The sequence below is a fragment of the Ictidomys tridecemlineatus genome, chromosome 6 (assembly GCF_052094955.1).
Source record: "Ictidomys tridecemlineatus isolate mIctTri1 chromosome 6, mIctTri1.hap1, whole genome shotgun sequence".
Classification (NCBI taxonomy): Eukaryota; Metazoa; Chordata; class Mammalia; order Rodentia; family Sciuridae; genus Ictidomys; species Ictidomys tridecemlineatus.
In genome coordinates this window covers 17,576,751-17,590,158 of record NC_135482.1, presented here as the reverse complement: position 1 = coordinate 17,590,158, position 13,408 = coordinate 17,576,751, and the positions used below count along the sequence as shown (strand labels likewise).

Sequence of the window (13,408 nt, the reverse complement as noted above, 5' to 3'; positions counted from 1 at the left end):
TAAAAAATGCAAAAATGATATTGATGACTTATTTCTTTTTCCTGGAAAATTGGGGAAAGGGATCACATTTCAGAGGTGGGATGTCTTGTTACATCTTAGTATCATCATTCCAATGGCAACAAGTTTTGAGATCCAGAGGAGTGATCAATAAATATGCCAAGTTATTTAGTGATAGAATTTTGATTAAAGCCATGATTTTCAAACTGTCCAATTCAAAGCCTTCCTTTTTTCCCCCTAGTGTCACTTCAAAGAATACAAGTTACAAACTGACTCAAGTTACCTACTCTGTTGTAGGATAAGGTCCTTGTGAAGAAGAAGCACATCCTGGTCCTCCATTAATGGACCCAGATGGAGGAATCTGTCACATTCTAAAACAGGTGTAGCAAAGGCTGGAATCTCTCTTTGAAAAGCAGTTTCCAAATTTATCCTTCACCTTCCAATAGGTGACAGAAGTATACTTTTCTCATCTTAAAATCATTTCTCCTAAATCCTAATAGGTGCCCTAAGGATACTAATCAACTCTGACTCATAAGAAATAATATTAGAACCTGGCTAAGCATGACAAAGGAAGCAATGTGATATGAGTAAAACACATTTGTCAACTCCCTGCATTTAGAAAACATATTTTATTTACACACACACACACACACTCACACATCACTCTCATTTGGCTATTCTTGGGAAAAAAAAATTTTGAAAAAGCAATTGGCAAGATCTTAAGTATTGGAGCTCAGTTCCTGGCCACAGTGAGGTTTGGAAATTGTGGCTACAGCAATTAGGAGTTCCAATTTCCAGTTCACAGAAAGTCAGGCCATGGGGTTATCCTTGGAGCACTTCTATGCCTCCTCTGAAGAATGGCTCCACTGACTTAAAGGAATGGGGACTTGATACAGATAAATCACCTTATATATTGTTTATATATTAACCACAAGTGGGTATTACCCCATTATTGATTTTATCTTCAGTGGAAGGTGAACTCTGATTATTTTTTCTTTTCTCTCTTATTGGATGAGTGTCACCAATTATTCTTAGACTAGGGTTCAGATCCTAATGCATGTGCAGTCCCTGGGTATCTACTTAAAATGGAAGGTTTGGTTGACTTGTCCTGGGATCTTGGAGCTCCTGATTCTGCATTTCTAATAAGCTCTCAGGTTGCTTTGAGCAGTGTATTCCAACGGCAACAAGTTTTGAGATCCAGAGGAGTAATCAATAAATATGCCAAGTTATTTAGTGATAGAATTTTTGACTAAAGCCACGATTTTCAAACTTCACACACACTGAGTAACATTGGCATGTGTCCTTAGAACATGTGTCCATCAAACCAAATCCACTGATTGCAAGGAATTGTTCCCTGACACAAAACACTCTCTATAGCTACCAATCAAATCTGATTTCTTCTAAGAAGTAGACATCCCTGTTCTTTATGATTGTGGTTGTTTTTTACGTGGTGGAGTAATGGTAGAGGGGATCAAACCATTTATATTGAAACCAATAATCCCCTGAGTGACTTTAAGACTCTAAGTGGCCAAATGATTGTCTCAGAATCAGTCAAAAACAAGTCCTTTAGCTTACACATCATGTAATCTCTGTAACCTTGACTGGCTTATCTGGGAAGGGAGATTTCCCTAAGTACATGCAAGGCACCAGTACTAATAAGCTCCAGAAGTGTCAGCTGGATCTGTGGCTGACCCCTTTTACAAGTCTTATGATTCATCTGACTTAGGGCCCACAGATTGTCTATCTTAAGGGAAGCCTGAAATGATACCTATGGTATGAGCATGTCATTGAACTTCTCAGAATTGATCCCCAAGTGTCTGTTCCATACTGGGAGGCAAGATCAGGCAGAAAATAAGGGATATTTGGGGAGCTAAAAACATCTCTACACCACAATTGAGAGAGTGAAATTATAAGGTGAACACAATGAACTGGCAGTGGCATTTACACCGAAACATCATCATGCCTCTAATAGGGAACATTTGCGGTGCACGACAAACTCACAGAGATGTGGTTGGATCCATAGGAAGGAACATGCTGAAAATGGTTTCAATTTGATCCTGTTTTTTCACTCAATAGCCATTGATTGAGGGTGTCCAGCCAAAAACAATGAGACAATGAGCCAACAATAGTCTTACCCTTTGACCATATTAGATATAGTTGCAGCTGAAATTTGTTATGTGTTTTAGGAGTAACAAAGCATCCATATGGAACAAATATTTGGCAGTGTGGCAGCTGATGAAACCAGAAAAAATTAGACAAATTATCAATTGCTTGCTCCCAAATTACCCTAAAAAGAAATTAGATCCATTTTCAGTAGCTTTGCCTTCAAATTTCTTCATTCCATGAGTCACCACTACCTTCTGCCAAACTAAATATGTCTATGAACGGCTGGAAACTTTAATGGAAAGAAACATAAAACTCAAAATACGTAGGAAAATTTAAGCTTCTTCATGGAAGACCTTCATGGAAGACTAGCAAGTCGGGAATGTGTGGAAACAGAGAAAACTCATTGAGAATACCTTTTGTTTGGGGTATCTTCTAAGTTAGCCAGCAATACAAAATGCATTAACTAGACTTCAAATTAAAATTAACTATAAAAAGGAATTAGCTCTTTTTTTTTTCTTTTTTAGCTCCCAGTCTATCAAACTACTAGGGTTTAGGAAGATTCATAATCCTGTAAGTCCAGTTGATCAGATTTGGGATAAAGAGACTTAATAATATTATCCAATGGGAGAGAGGAACTGGGAAATTTTTTAATGAATAGTTAAGGGCTTGAATTTTCAAAGATTATTCTGATGCATTACACCAGTAGAATGTGCCATAGCGGTTCATTCTGAGTGTTTGGACCACCTTTACAGGAGTTTATAAAGGTTAAGTTTAATATACCTAGCTGTGGGAAAGCTCTCTGAGTTGAATATTCATACCTACATGCTTTTCTACAATTCTGTAGTCCTGGTTCACCCAGCCAGTATTTATGACCAGCTTTATGACCTCATGCACATTGTGTTTTCTCTAGATCTCAGTTCCATGGATCAGATTGTTCTATGTGGTTCTTTCTAGATTTCCAGTTCTTCAATCTGCTTTGGCAATAGAAACTATTTATGGTGTTCTCCAAGGGTTGATGCTCCAGCTGTGCCACCCCCTTGAGACATATTTTCCAGGGATGTCCCCTTTGTTGCATGTCTTGCCTTCCACAAATCCTTTTAAATAATTCAAATGGTATAAGAAAGAGAAATTGAGTAGAGGTTCTCATCTGGAACCTATTAGTGAGGGTCCAGACTAGAATCAGTTCTCTCTTGAGATGGGAGTTTTAAGTATGACAGCATTGAATGGATCCCCAAAAGGTTATTCCTCAAGTAGATTTGTAGATTTTTCTATTCCTTCAATCACAAAGCCATAAGTAATGATGATAGTAACAAATGGAAACTCCTGAGGTTTATTCTGGGGACTGAAAAAGGAAAATAGCTTTTGGTATGACTTTTTAAATATCAAATCAAGTATCAAGTGCCGCACACTGGGTGCTATAAAGGACAGGGGGAAAAAAAACCTGCTAAAATTTGTCTCTGCTTTTACTGAAGAGCTCAAAATAAAACATAATGAGAACTCACTGCAAAAGTAACCAGTATTTGACTGTGTAATTCAAACATGTCTTTACTATATCAAATCTTATCTCTGGGATCCCCTGGATGTGAGGTTCCTGAGAGGGAAGGACTACTTAGTCACTGGTCCATAGGGTGATGAAACTCACAATTTTGATTTGAAAAAAGGCATGCTCAAACAAACAAAAAAATTTGATTCCCCCAAGTTGGATAGTGATAAGCAAGCAGTTTAGAAGTGCAACTTGAGAGTGTAAAGATACTTCTCGGATTAGGAGAGTATTCTCTCTGCTGAACAGTTTTTGGAGGCTAAGCAGAAATCTCCAATAGCTGACTTGGGAGAATGGAAATCATTTGCCTAAGTGTGATACCTCAGAGACTACCTAACCACCTCATTGGGGACAGATTCTCTAAACAAACTCTGTGTGGTAATGTGATAGACCCCATCTTTTTTCTGCTTCTTTCAATAAGAGGAAATAAAGAGCAATACTGAGGTGAGCATTCTCAAAGTCATTAATTAACTCTTGGGCAGCCTAAATGCATAGTGGTATGTGACTACATGCTTTTCTTTTTAATTAAAAAGTTTGAAAAATGCACTGCCATATTAACTTCTCTAGACTATAATTCTTGCATAAGGTTTTATAGAAGCTGAACCATTGAACTCATTTGTGGAACATGAGAAGGGAGATAAGGTAAAGTGAGTCATTAATAGTGACGTACTTGGATATCAATAGGGACATATTAGGATAGCTCTTTCAGTTTCCAAAATCCTTCTGGACTTGAATCTCAGAACAATCTCAGAACAATAACATTTTTATCCCCATTTTATGACAAGGAATGTAAAGCTGGAGGATGTTAAGTGACTTCTCCAAGATCACAGAGCTATTTGGTAGGGAAACTGAGTCAGGCCTGAACATGGAACCGTTGACTGTTTCTAGGTAATAATTAAGTTCACATGATGCTGTTCAAAGAGGAAAGAAACAATGAAGGAAGAGAAAAATGATGGCTACTACCTTCGAAGTAGGTTTTTTAACTGGTGAGGAATTGAGAGTTGAAATATTTCTTATGAGACTAAGAAGGGAACAGCCACAAATATCGAGGTCAAAGATAAACAACTTCTTTTTCATTTTCTCCAGGTGGTCACAATCAAACTTCTAAGCACAAGGCTTTGCTAAAATAAATGAGTTCCATAGCTATAAGGCAGAAATGAAAGCCTGCAAATACTTTTTAAAGAGCCTATAGAAAGAGCTTTTTATTTTCAGAGAGTGGTTTTCAAAACCCCAGTGACTCCTCTCATTGCTTACTCCGGGCAACTGGACACTAACTCAGGATTAATCAGTGACTCCCCCACAAGGGAAGCCTTGCTAAGTGGGGTGTTATTTTCACTTCTGGAGACTCGTCTAGTCCAGTACTTTTTTTGGGGGGGTGGGTACTGGGGATTGAACTCAGGGTCACTCCATCACTGAGCCACATCCCCAGCCCTATTTTCTATTTTATTTAGAGGTAGGGTCTCCCTGAATTACTTAGCACCTCAATTTTGCTGAAGTTGGCATTGAACTCATGATCCTCCTGCCTCAGCCTCCTGAGCTGCTGGGGTTACAGGCATGCGCCACTGTGCCCAGCCCAGTACTTTTTAACTAGAGGTCATTTTGCCCACAGAGAAGACCCTGGGAAATGTCTAAAGATATTTTGGGTCATCACAATTTGGTATCTAGAAGCCCAGTTTGTTGCTGAGCATCCTATAATACTTAGGACAATCCCCTCCTTCAATCATCAATGATCTAGCCCCAAACATGAATAACACTGAGGTTGAAAACCATGTTGCCAGCGGTGTGGTTGGAAAACTGAGTGAGGATTATAAGATTGGAGCAGGATTTAAAAATGTGTCACTTGGTGTCATAAAGGGGTTGGGCAGGGGGCAGAGAGGAGAGAGAAGAGAAACCTACAGAGGCTTCATAGCAGATAAATCCAGGATTCTAACTCCTGTGCTCCTTTCCCCAGTTTCACAGATAATCAGGAGTTGGCTGCCTGTGGGTTGGCTCAGCACAGACTTTCTAAATCTCTCGCTTCTGATGAAAGACCCATTTCATCAGGGTAAATGGTACAGAGGTAGTGTCATCTTCCCAGAAACGCTCACAGAATTGCCTGACAATTCTGTCATAGACTGACAGATTTTCAGAGTTTCCAAAGGTTCCTCAAACAGCCTTTCTAATACCTCACAAAGGCCACAAATGAAAGAAGAAAATCAGAATTTATAGAGTATTTGCTTGGGATTTTGAAAAAAAAAATCAGGTGTAAATTTCTTTTGGCCTGAGACCATCAGAGAAATCTCCAGAAAAAAAAAAAAAAACGGCTGATCCAACAACTCATCAGACTTTTTCAGATTTTCCAGGAACTCAGCTTTGCTAAGTCATTCCAAGGCAGTTCTCCCAAAGTTGACATTGGAGAGAGTGACCAGAGAGTCAGAATAATATAATATACAATAATAGTCTAAATTATGACCTTAAGTGGACTTGAAATGCCCAAAGTACATTTGAAAAAGTTTTGTCTATCCTATATGTAGGAGATAAGTAGGGGATCACTTTTTGCAGCAAAGGAACCAAAGTGTTAATTAAGTCTCTGGTGAGTTAATTGGAATGAAAGATCCACTGACATCTGTGCTTATTTGCATGAACTTGATTGGAGGGTCTCCTGGTCTTGTTAATTTACCAGATCACTTTGACACACACATGGTTAATTACTGCTGAAGGAGGACTACTGCACTGGGATCAGAAAACAGAATCTCCTTCTACTTCTGGCACTAATTAGCTATGTGACCTTGGACATGTCATTTCTCTCTGGGTCTAAGTGTTTGACAAAAATTATTTTTCGGGGACCTCCAAGCTTATGGCAATCTTCAATTTTGCTTCCTTTCAACAATCAGGTAGTTTTAAGAAGGAATAGGAAGATGTATACTTAATCAATAATGAGGTTCTTGGGTGTCTCTTCAGGGGTTTCAGCAAGACTTTTTTTTTTTTTTTGGAATGGAAACTCTTATTCCTGCAGAATGCCTTAGCATTTAAAGCAAGAGGTTTTAATTTAAAAGACTGTGTGGTCTCTTCTAGTTGCACAATTTCTCTTTGTATCTGTGTTTCTGCTGATCAAATATTGCAAAGCCATTAATTACCTTAGAACAAATTCATAGGGCCACGTGCAAAGGTTCTGGTGAATTACAGGAAGCAACATGCCAGATATAAAGTAAGTGAAGGGTTTTTCTTGGTATTTAAGGTTCAGTGAAAAAGTAAGAGGGGCAGCTATGCCAAGAATGAAAGCCTAGAGCTTGCCAAGTGCTTCTTTAAGTGGCTTTAGCCAATGTGAGACTAAACAATGCATTAAATAGGCATACAGCTTACTGCAGTCAGGGAATTGCACGTCAAATAACAGCTCTTTGCTATGTTTTAAACATGATCTCACATATAGATAAAGACAAACAAAATGCTGTGTTGTCATCTCCTTAGTCTAACAGCTAATAAGGGATTTGAACTTTCCAGGCAACCCAAAGTAATTCTTTAGGATGGAAGAGCTTGTTGATGTTTCATGAAGAGGTGTAGGATAGACCTTTGCCAGGGTAGCAGCTCAATGCAAAAATGACTTTTTGCCACCACCACTGTCAAAAACCTCTGGCTGCATAAAAGAGCAAAACCTTTGCAGCCTGTTATTGAGAACAATGAGAAATCTCCTTGAGAGAGATCTTGTGCCTATTTTTTCAGTGTGTCTGACTCTTTGTGGTGGGCTGTGTAATCAAGGAAGATGATAGAGAGTGGAGGTCCTCTTTCATGGAGCCCCTGAGGGATGCTGCATGTCTAGACAAGGCATTTGAGCCCACTGAATCCACACAATGAATGCCAAAACCCTCTTTTGGATCCCAAATGCGTACCCTACAAGTTCCAGAAGATATGAGACATTCCAATACCAATGGTCTCAAACAACTGGTTGAGCTATACCACCCAGGTGGAGGTCTTGCCTCCAAACCTCCTGGCTATTCCCACAGCTCTTATCCTGGTCAGGTTGGGAAGTCTCTTCCTGCCTGGCTCTCTGGCTCATGGTGCCTCCTAGTCACTACCACTTTCATAGTACCCCAAGAGAGATGCTTGGTCCAACTAAATAGCCCTCATTGAAAGTTCTTCAAGAAAAACCAACAAAGCTAATAGCTGCAAGAAATGAAGCACTTGAGATTTGCTGGCAGAGGAAGAAAAAAAAAACTTGAGTTGGCTAGAGGAGAGGCTCCCTAGATCACACTGGTGACCACAGAGGAGTGGCAGTGTCCTGCCTGAGTGGGGACCTGTGAAGTCTTTTATACAGCAGGAGACTCTGATCAAAGAAGACTTTTCTTTTGCAACCCGAGAAATTCTTATTAGTATTGTCTCCATTTTTTTTTTCCTGAAGGTAAAATGTAGGGTCATTATGTGGATATCTCCTTCAAGGAAATGTTCAAAATCAACTGAGTCACCCCAGGATTCCTGCTTCTTATTTCTTGGAAGAGGACTGAGATTTTTAGAAACATCTCCCTCTGCTACTAGACTTTGGGCTTCTAAACAATGTAAACGACCATATGAATACACATCTTGGAGACAAGAAAACCTGGTTGTAGTTCTGGACCTATCCAGTAGGGTATGACACCAAATCTCTGTACTTCACGTATCTTATTTGCCCAGAGAAGCAATGATCTATGTTTTAAACATGATCTCACATATAGATCATGAGAGGACCCAGATAATTGGATTTTTCAAACAGTAAATGTACTAGACAAACATAGGGTCATTCTTCTTGTTACAAGTACAGATCCTCCTGAAATAATTGTTACTAACAATTTTAATCAGCTTCTCCAAGGAGAGAAAATGAGTGCATAATTAACTGGGCTCTTCAGATATCTCAACCTTTGCAATAGATTCTGCAATGGATCCCAGAAGATAATAAATAAGTGTAATAGCTAAGATGTGTGGGTGGCTATATGTCAGTTGGTATTTTAAATTAACATATTCTCATCCATTAATTCATTTAATCCTAATACCAACTCTGTAAGTTTGCCCCATTTTAGAGATGATGATATTGAGAAACATGGAGGTTAAGTAAATTTCTTAAAGTCACCTGCCAAGTAAGTTGCAGAGATGGGGTTCAAACACTGGACACCTGGCATGGAGGCCCCAATCTTGGTCTTGAACCCCTCACTCTCCTGTTTATAATTTTCCATCAGGTAGAAGATGGCCTTAAAGAGCATTAACATATCATCAAGATGCAAATTATTTTTAAATTTTGTGCAGAAACCATTCTTTTTCTAGTTATATGGACTCATCTTCCTGAGTATATTTAAAGAGTAGTAACAAGCTTTGGGGGCCAATATAAAAACCCAGTACTTTTCTTTGATAATATCTGTGGCCTATAAACATCGTGGTATTAATGAGTCCAGGACCATAAGGTCAAACTCCACATGTATCAACTTATTTCAAAGAGAATAGCTTTTCCATGGCTAGTGGTTGTACCCCTAATTTTGACCAGTAGTCACACAAATGCATGCCTGGGAGTCTCAGGGGTATCAAGCAAAGGAATGCAAAAAGCACAGTTCAAATCCAGTCTGCTTTAAAATAATGCGGAAAGTGGGTGAATGTACACCTGAATGCTCCAAATTGTACATTCTCTTCTTCCATTGGAAAGGTAGTATGCAATAGACTGGGGAAAGGCTTTTGATGGAAGTTCAGAAGCCTATAGATCCTTGTCACCTCTAACTTAATAAAACACAGCTAAAAAGGAGCCCATTAATTTGTCCTTACAGCTAAGAAAATGAGAAAATGCAAAGATGAGAACCTTCAGGTCATGCTTCCTAACAAAGAAAAATGGCAGTGTGTTTTCATGAGGTATGTACTCTTTGGGGTAGATGATCTGATAGTATTTGGCCATGTCTGAATTTCTGTTTCATCTCTAAGAGGTTGAGGCCCAACTTAAAACAAAGAAGGTGACTCCTTTTTCTCTAAGTGGGTGGTATCTCCTATCTTTGGGAACAAACAGAAACTATCTAAAGAAGATAATGCTCTTTGGTCACTACTTAAATCCAAGATTGTCCTTCCCTGAATAGCACCTTGCTAATTACAACCTAGAATACAAATCTGTTAATGTTAGTAGAAGTCATTTACCTCAACAAAATACCCTTGTTTTATGGACAAGGACATTTCAGCCCAGGAAGTTTAAATGCCTGCCAAAGTCATACAACTAATGAATGGCAGGTCTGGGAGAAGTTTTCTGAACACTATATATCAAAGGAAAGACGCTTGAGTTAATAATAATAACTGAAATCTAGGAAGGTTTATGCAATCAATAACAATGAAAGTTAATTGCAAAGTTTCACTTAAACTCTTTAAAAACAGTATGTTTTAACACATGAAGAATGTCTTTCGTTTATTCAGACCTGTTCTTAATAACTGTGCATTGGAAGCATGTTTTACAAAAGCCATAAATCTGGAATAGCTGAAAGGGTATCCAACTTTCTTTTCTAATTGATTTACTTCTCCTTTTTCCCAGACTGCCCGAGGTATAGCATATACAGTTTATTTAAGGGACTGTTTATAGACTCTTAAAACTAAAAAGGACCCCAGAAACTCTCTTTCTTTTGCTTGCTCTTAATTGAAACCATCCAAGATGGTTGGTTGCCCTTCCATTTTTAAAATATCTTCAAGAAGAAAAATTCCACCAGCTCCTAAACAGCATGCTAAAATGGCTCATCACTGTGGCTGTCAAAAATGACTTCTGTGGCAAGCTTAACTTCTCCCACTTCATTTAAGCTATTGCTGTGTTTTATGTAAAAGGAGGCTATAATGTGCCACCCATGGCGAGGGCTTCTTTAGTCTGCAAAGGTAATAGCCATCTCTGGCTCAGTGTGCTTTACCTCCATGATGCCGCCATTTTCCACCCAGGACCCTGAGAGCAAAAGGCTGATTGACAGGCCCTCTTACTAAGATGTATAGGGAAGGATCAGTAATTAGTTCTTCATCGGCTCTTCCATTTCATAGAATGTCTGGGGGATGTTACATTAATTATAGGTGGACTGATCCACTTAGGCTTGGGATAAATGTTCACAAAACAGGTTAAACTAGAAGGCTGCTTCTACTGTGCTCCTTTGGAACTTGGGCTTGAAGGGGAAAGTGAGCTCATTCATAATACTGGGTCAATTTATACAAAACAAGCATTACCAACATTTTTATTCAGAACAGTTCTAGTAGTATTTTAAAAACTTTTCTTGTTAAAGATTCTGTATTAATGAATAAGAGACAGATGGAGGCAATTTTCTTTTAAATTTCAAACTAAGATCAGAAACTCTCTTCCACCATTAGAAAAATCCATACTTCTAAAATAGAGGTGAGGAAGCCTAAAATAAAAGGTACAGCCACAATGAAACTTTGAAAGTAAGGGTAAAGAACAATAAATAACAAGTGTCAACCCACAGGGGATAGAAGTATGGAAGAATGCTTTCCTCTAAAAAGTATTTCAAAGACTGTAAATGCTTAGAGTCGACTTCTCCACACACAGTAAATCTCAGGGAATGAAAAGGAAACTCAATAAAATTTGTTGACAACAGTTAATTCCTGTAAAAATAATTGGCTCAGACACAAAACAGACCGTCAATGTAGCCCAGGGATGACCAAAACGCAGCCTCTAAGTCCTTGTTAGGATATATACGTTATACACAATTGGGAGAAAGAAAAGCAGTTTATCAAATAACTGGGTAAACATTTGAGGTAAGAAGTATGGTTCAAAGTACTGGACAACCAAGCCTAAGTTCTGATGGCTCTTAGGACCAAAATTCCAAAGAAATAATTGCATTAGATTCAGACTGAATCAATTGTATTCAGTCCCAACCTTTCAAGAATCAGATATAAGCAACTGCCTTATCAGTGAGGCATTGAACTAGACAATGGGATTCAAGGGTAAATAAACACCGTCTTTTGCAACAAGGAGCCCACTGAGAAGGCATTATTCATGATAAGGTAGAACCAGGTAAATTGATGGCAAAAATGAGACAAAATTCTCAGGAAAGGCATCAAAGATAAAGTCTCTTCTTCCAAGGTTCTTTTTCTCTTATGTCTCCTGATGATATGTATGTGCACATTTTTTGAAATCTTCCCACTAAACTGTGAGTCCCTCAAAGATGAGGCCAATTTATCATTCATTTTCAGGCATTTGATGCATGCTTGGTATAGAATCTGACACACATCTCTTAGACAAAGAAGCTAATGAGAATACTTTTGTGCATAAGGAACTATGTCAGGCAGGTGATTAACCTAAATCAGGAATTCTATAAGGCAGAACATATGAAATATATGCTCTTAATGACAGGATTTATAATACACAATTTATAAAGCCACATTCTAGCCATAATTTAGAAACACAGAGTTGCAATAAGTAACTTTCTCTCTTTTAAGTGATTAAAACATAATTTTAAAACATACCCTAAAATATGGTCACTGTGTGACAGAATAAAAGAAAGCTTTCAGACTTGAGGTTGGTTTTTTTCAACATAGTTGCCTTAAGGTGTCTGTGAGAACATACATAAGGATCACAGTTACTTAGGACTAAGCTATGCTTTGCATTTTCATCATCTGATGCAAACATTCATAGGTGAAGAAGGATCTACTTTCCACACGTCCACATAGACATTCCATAGTGAGCATCAGAACCTGGCATGTAACGGAGGGCACTCAGAGACTTGGCAAGTACTTAGTGAACTGGATGAAAGGAAATTGCAAGCATGGATTATCAAGGGAAAAAAAAATCCTCTTGGGCATAAAGAGAACTAATTCTTTTCTTAAACAAATACAGATCAGTAGCAGCAAATTATTGAATAATTTCAACCCATTGTTGGGTCGCTCTGTTGTCCGATGTTTACCTTCCATTGGATGTTCTAAAGTTATAACAAGCCTGCCATTGGAAAAGCACCCCCCAGTGAACTTATTCATTTGGCCTTGCAGCAGAAAATTGGATAGAATTGCTTTATTGCCAGAAAAATAAATAAATTCACTCAATTCAAATACTGGTGGAAAGCACTCAATGGGAAATGGCCCAGACAGTAGAAAGCACTTCTGATTCTCTGTCATTTTTTGCCAAAGCCATGGTAAGTACAAGTGTCCCTATCAGCCTCCTTCTTCCCACCTCCTCTACCCAGCTCCAGATTGGAGTGCTACCCACCCCTTCCCCAGTTTTACACACACACACACACACACACACACACACACACACACACACACCTGTCTAGAGAAAGGCCGACATTTGGGAAGGAGATGAGAAAGGCTTCAAGCGTGTGAGTCATCACAGGAGCTATTCAAAGCTTAGTGGGTAACTGAGGTAAGCTGTCTACACTTGGAGTGATATCAACCTTTGAGAATGACTCATGCTCCGTTTCCTGGAACTCTCTAAAATTCCAAATAATTATGCAGAGTGAGCATCTGGCTTTAAGTCTTTCCCTGTCTTGTAATATACAGTGAGATAGATGCATTTGGGGTAGATCTTTTAAGTGATCAGTTCCCTTAGGTACCATTGACTTTTGTGTTTATTATTTGCAGACATTGACTCAGCTGTCTACTTTTTAACGACTGTCAACTTTCTAATCGTCTGAGACCTACTTATAAGATAACTGATTCTGTATTCATCAAAGACCCTTTTCCAGATGGAGCTATCATTAGGAAGTACCAGGGAAGAGTTGTGCCAAGAAATTGCCATGACAGAAAAAAAAAATCAAGGTCACTTGGCATAGAGGGCAAACTGGTATGACATTTCAGTTTGCATTTAGA

The 13,408-nt window shown here is 38.6% G+C and overlaps 1 protein-coding gene across 6 annotated transcripts in view; it reads right to left on the bottom strand.

Annotated features, from left to right (window-relative positions):
* Igf1 (insulin like growth factor 1) overlaps positions 1–13,408 on the bottom strand; it is a 74,660-nt gene that overhangs the window by 54,966 nt on the left and 6,286 nt on the right. The gene's annotated exons all lie outside the window — the stretch shown is intronic.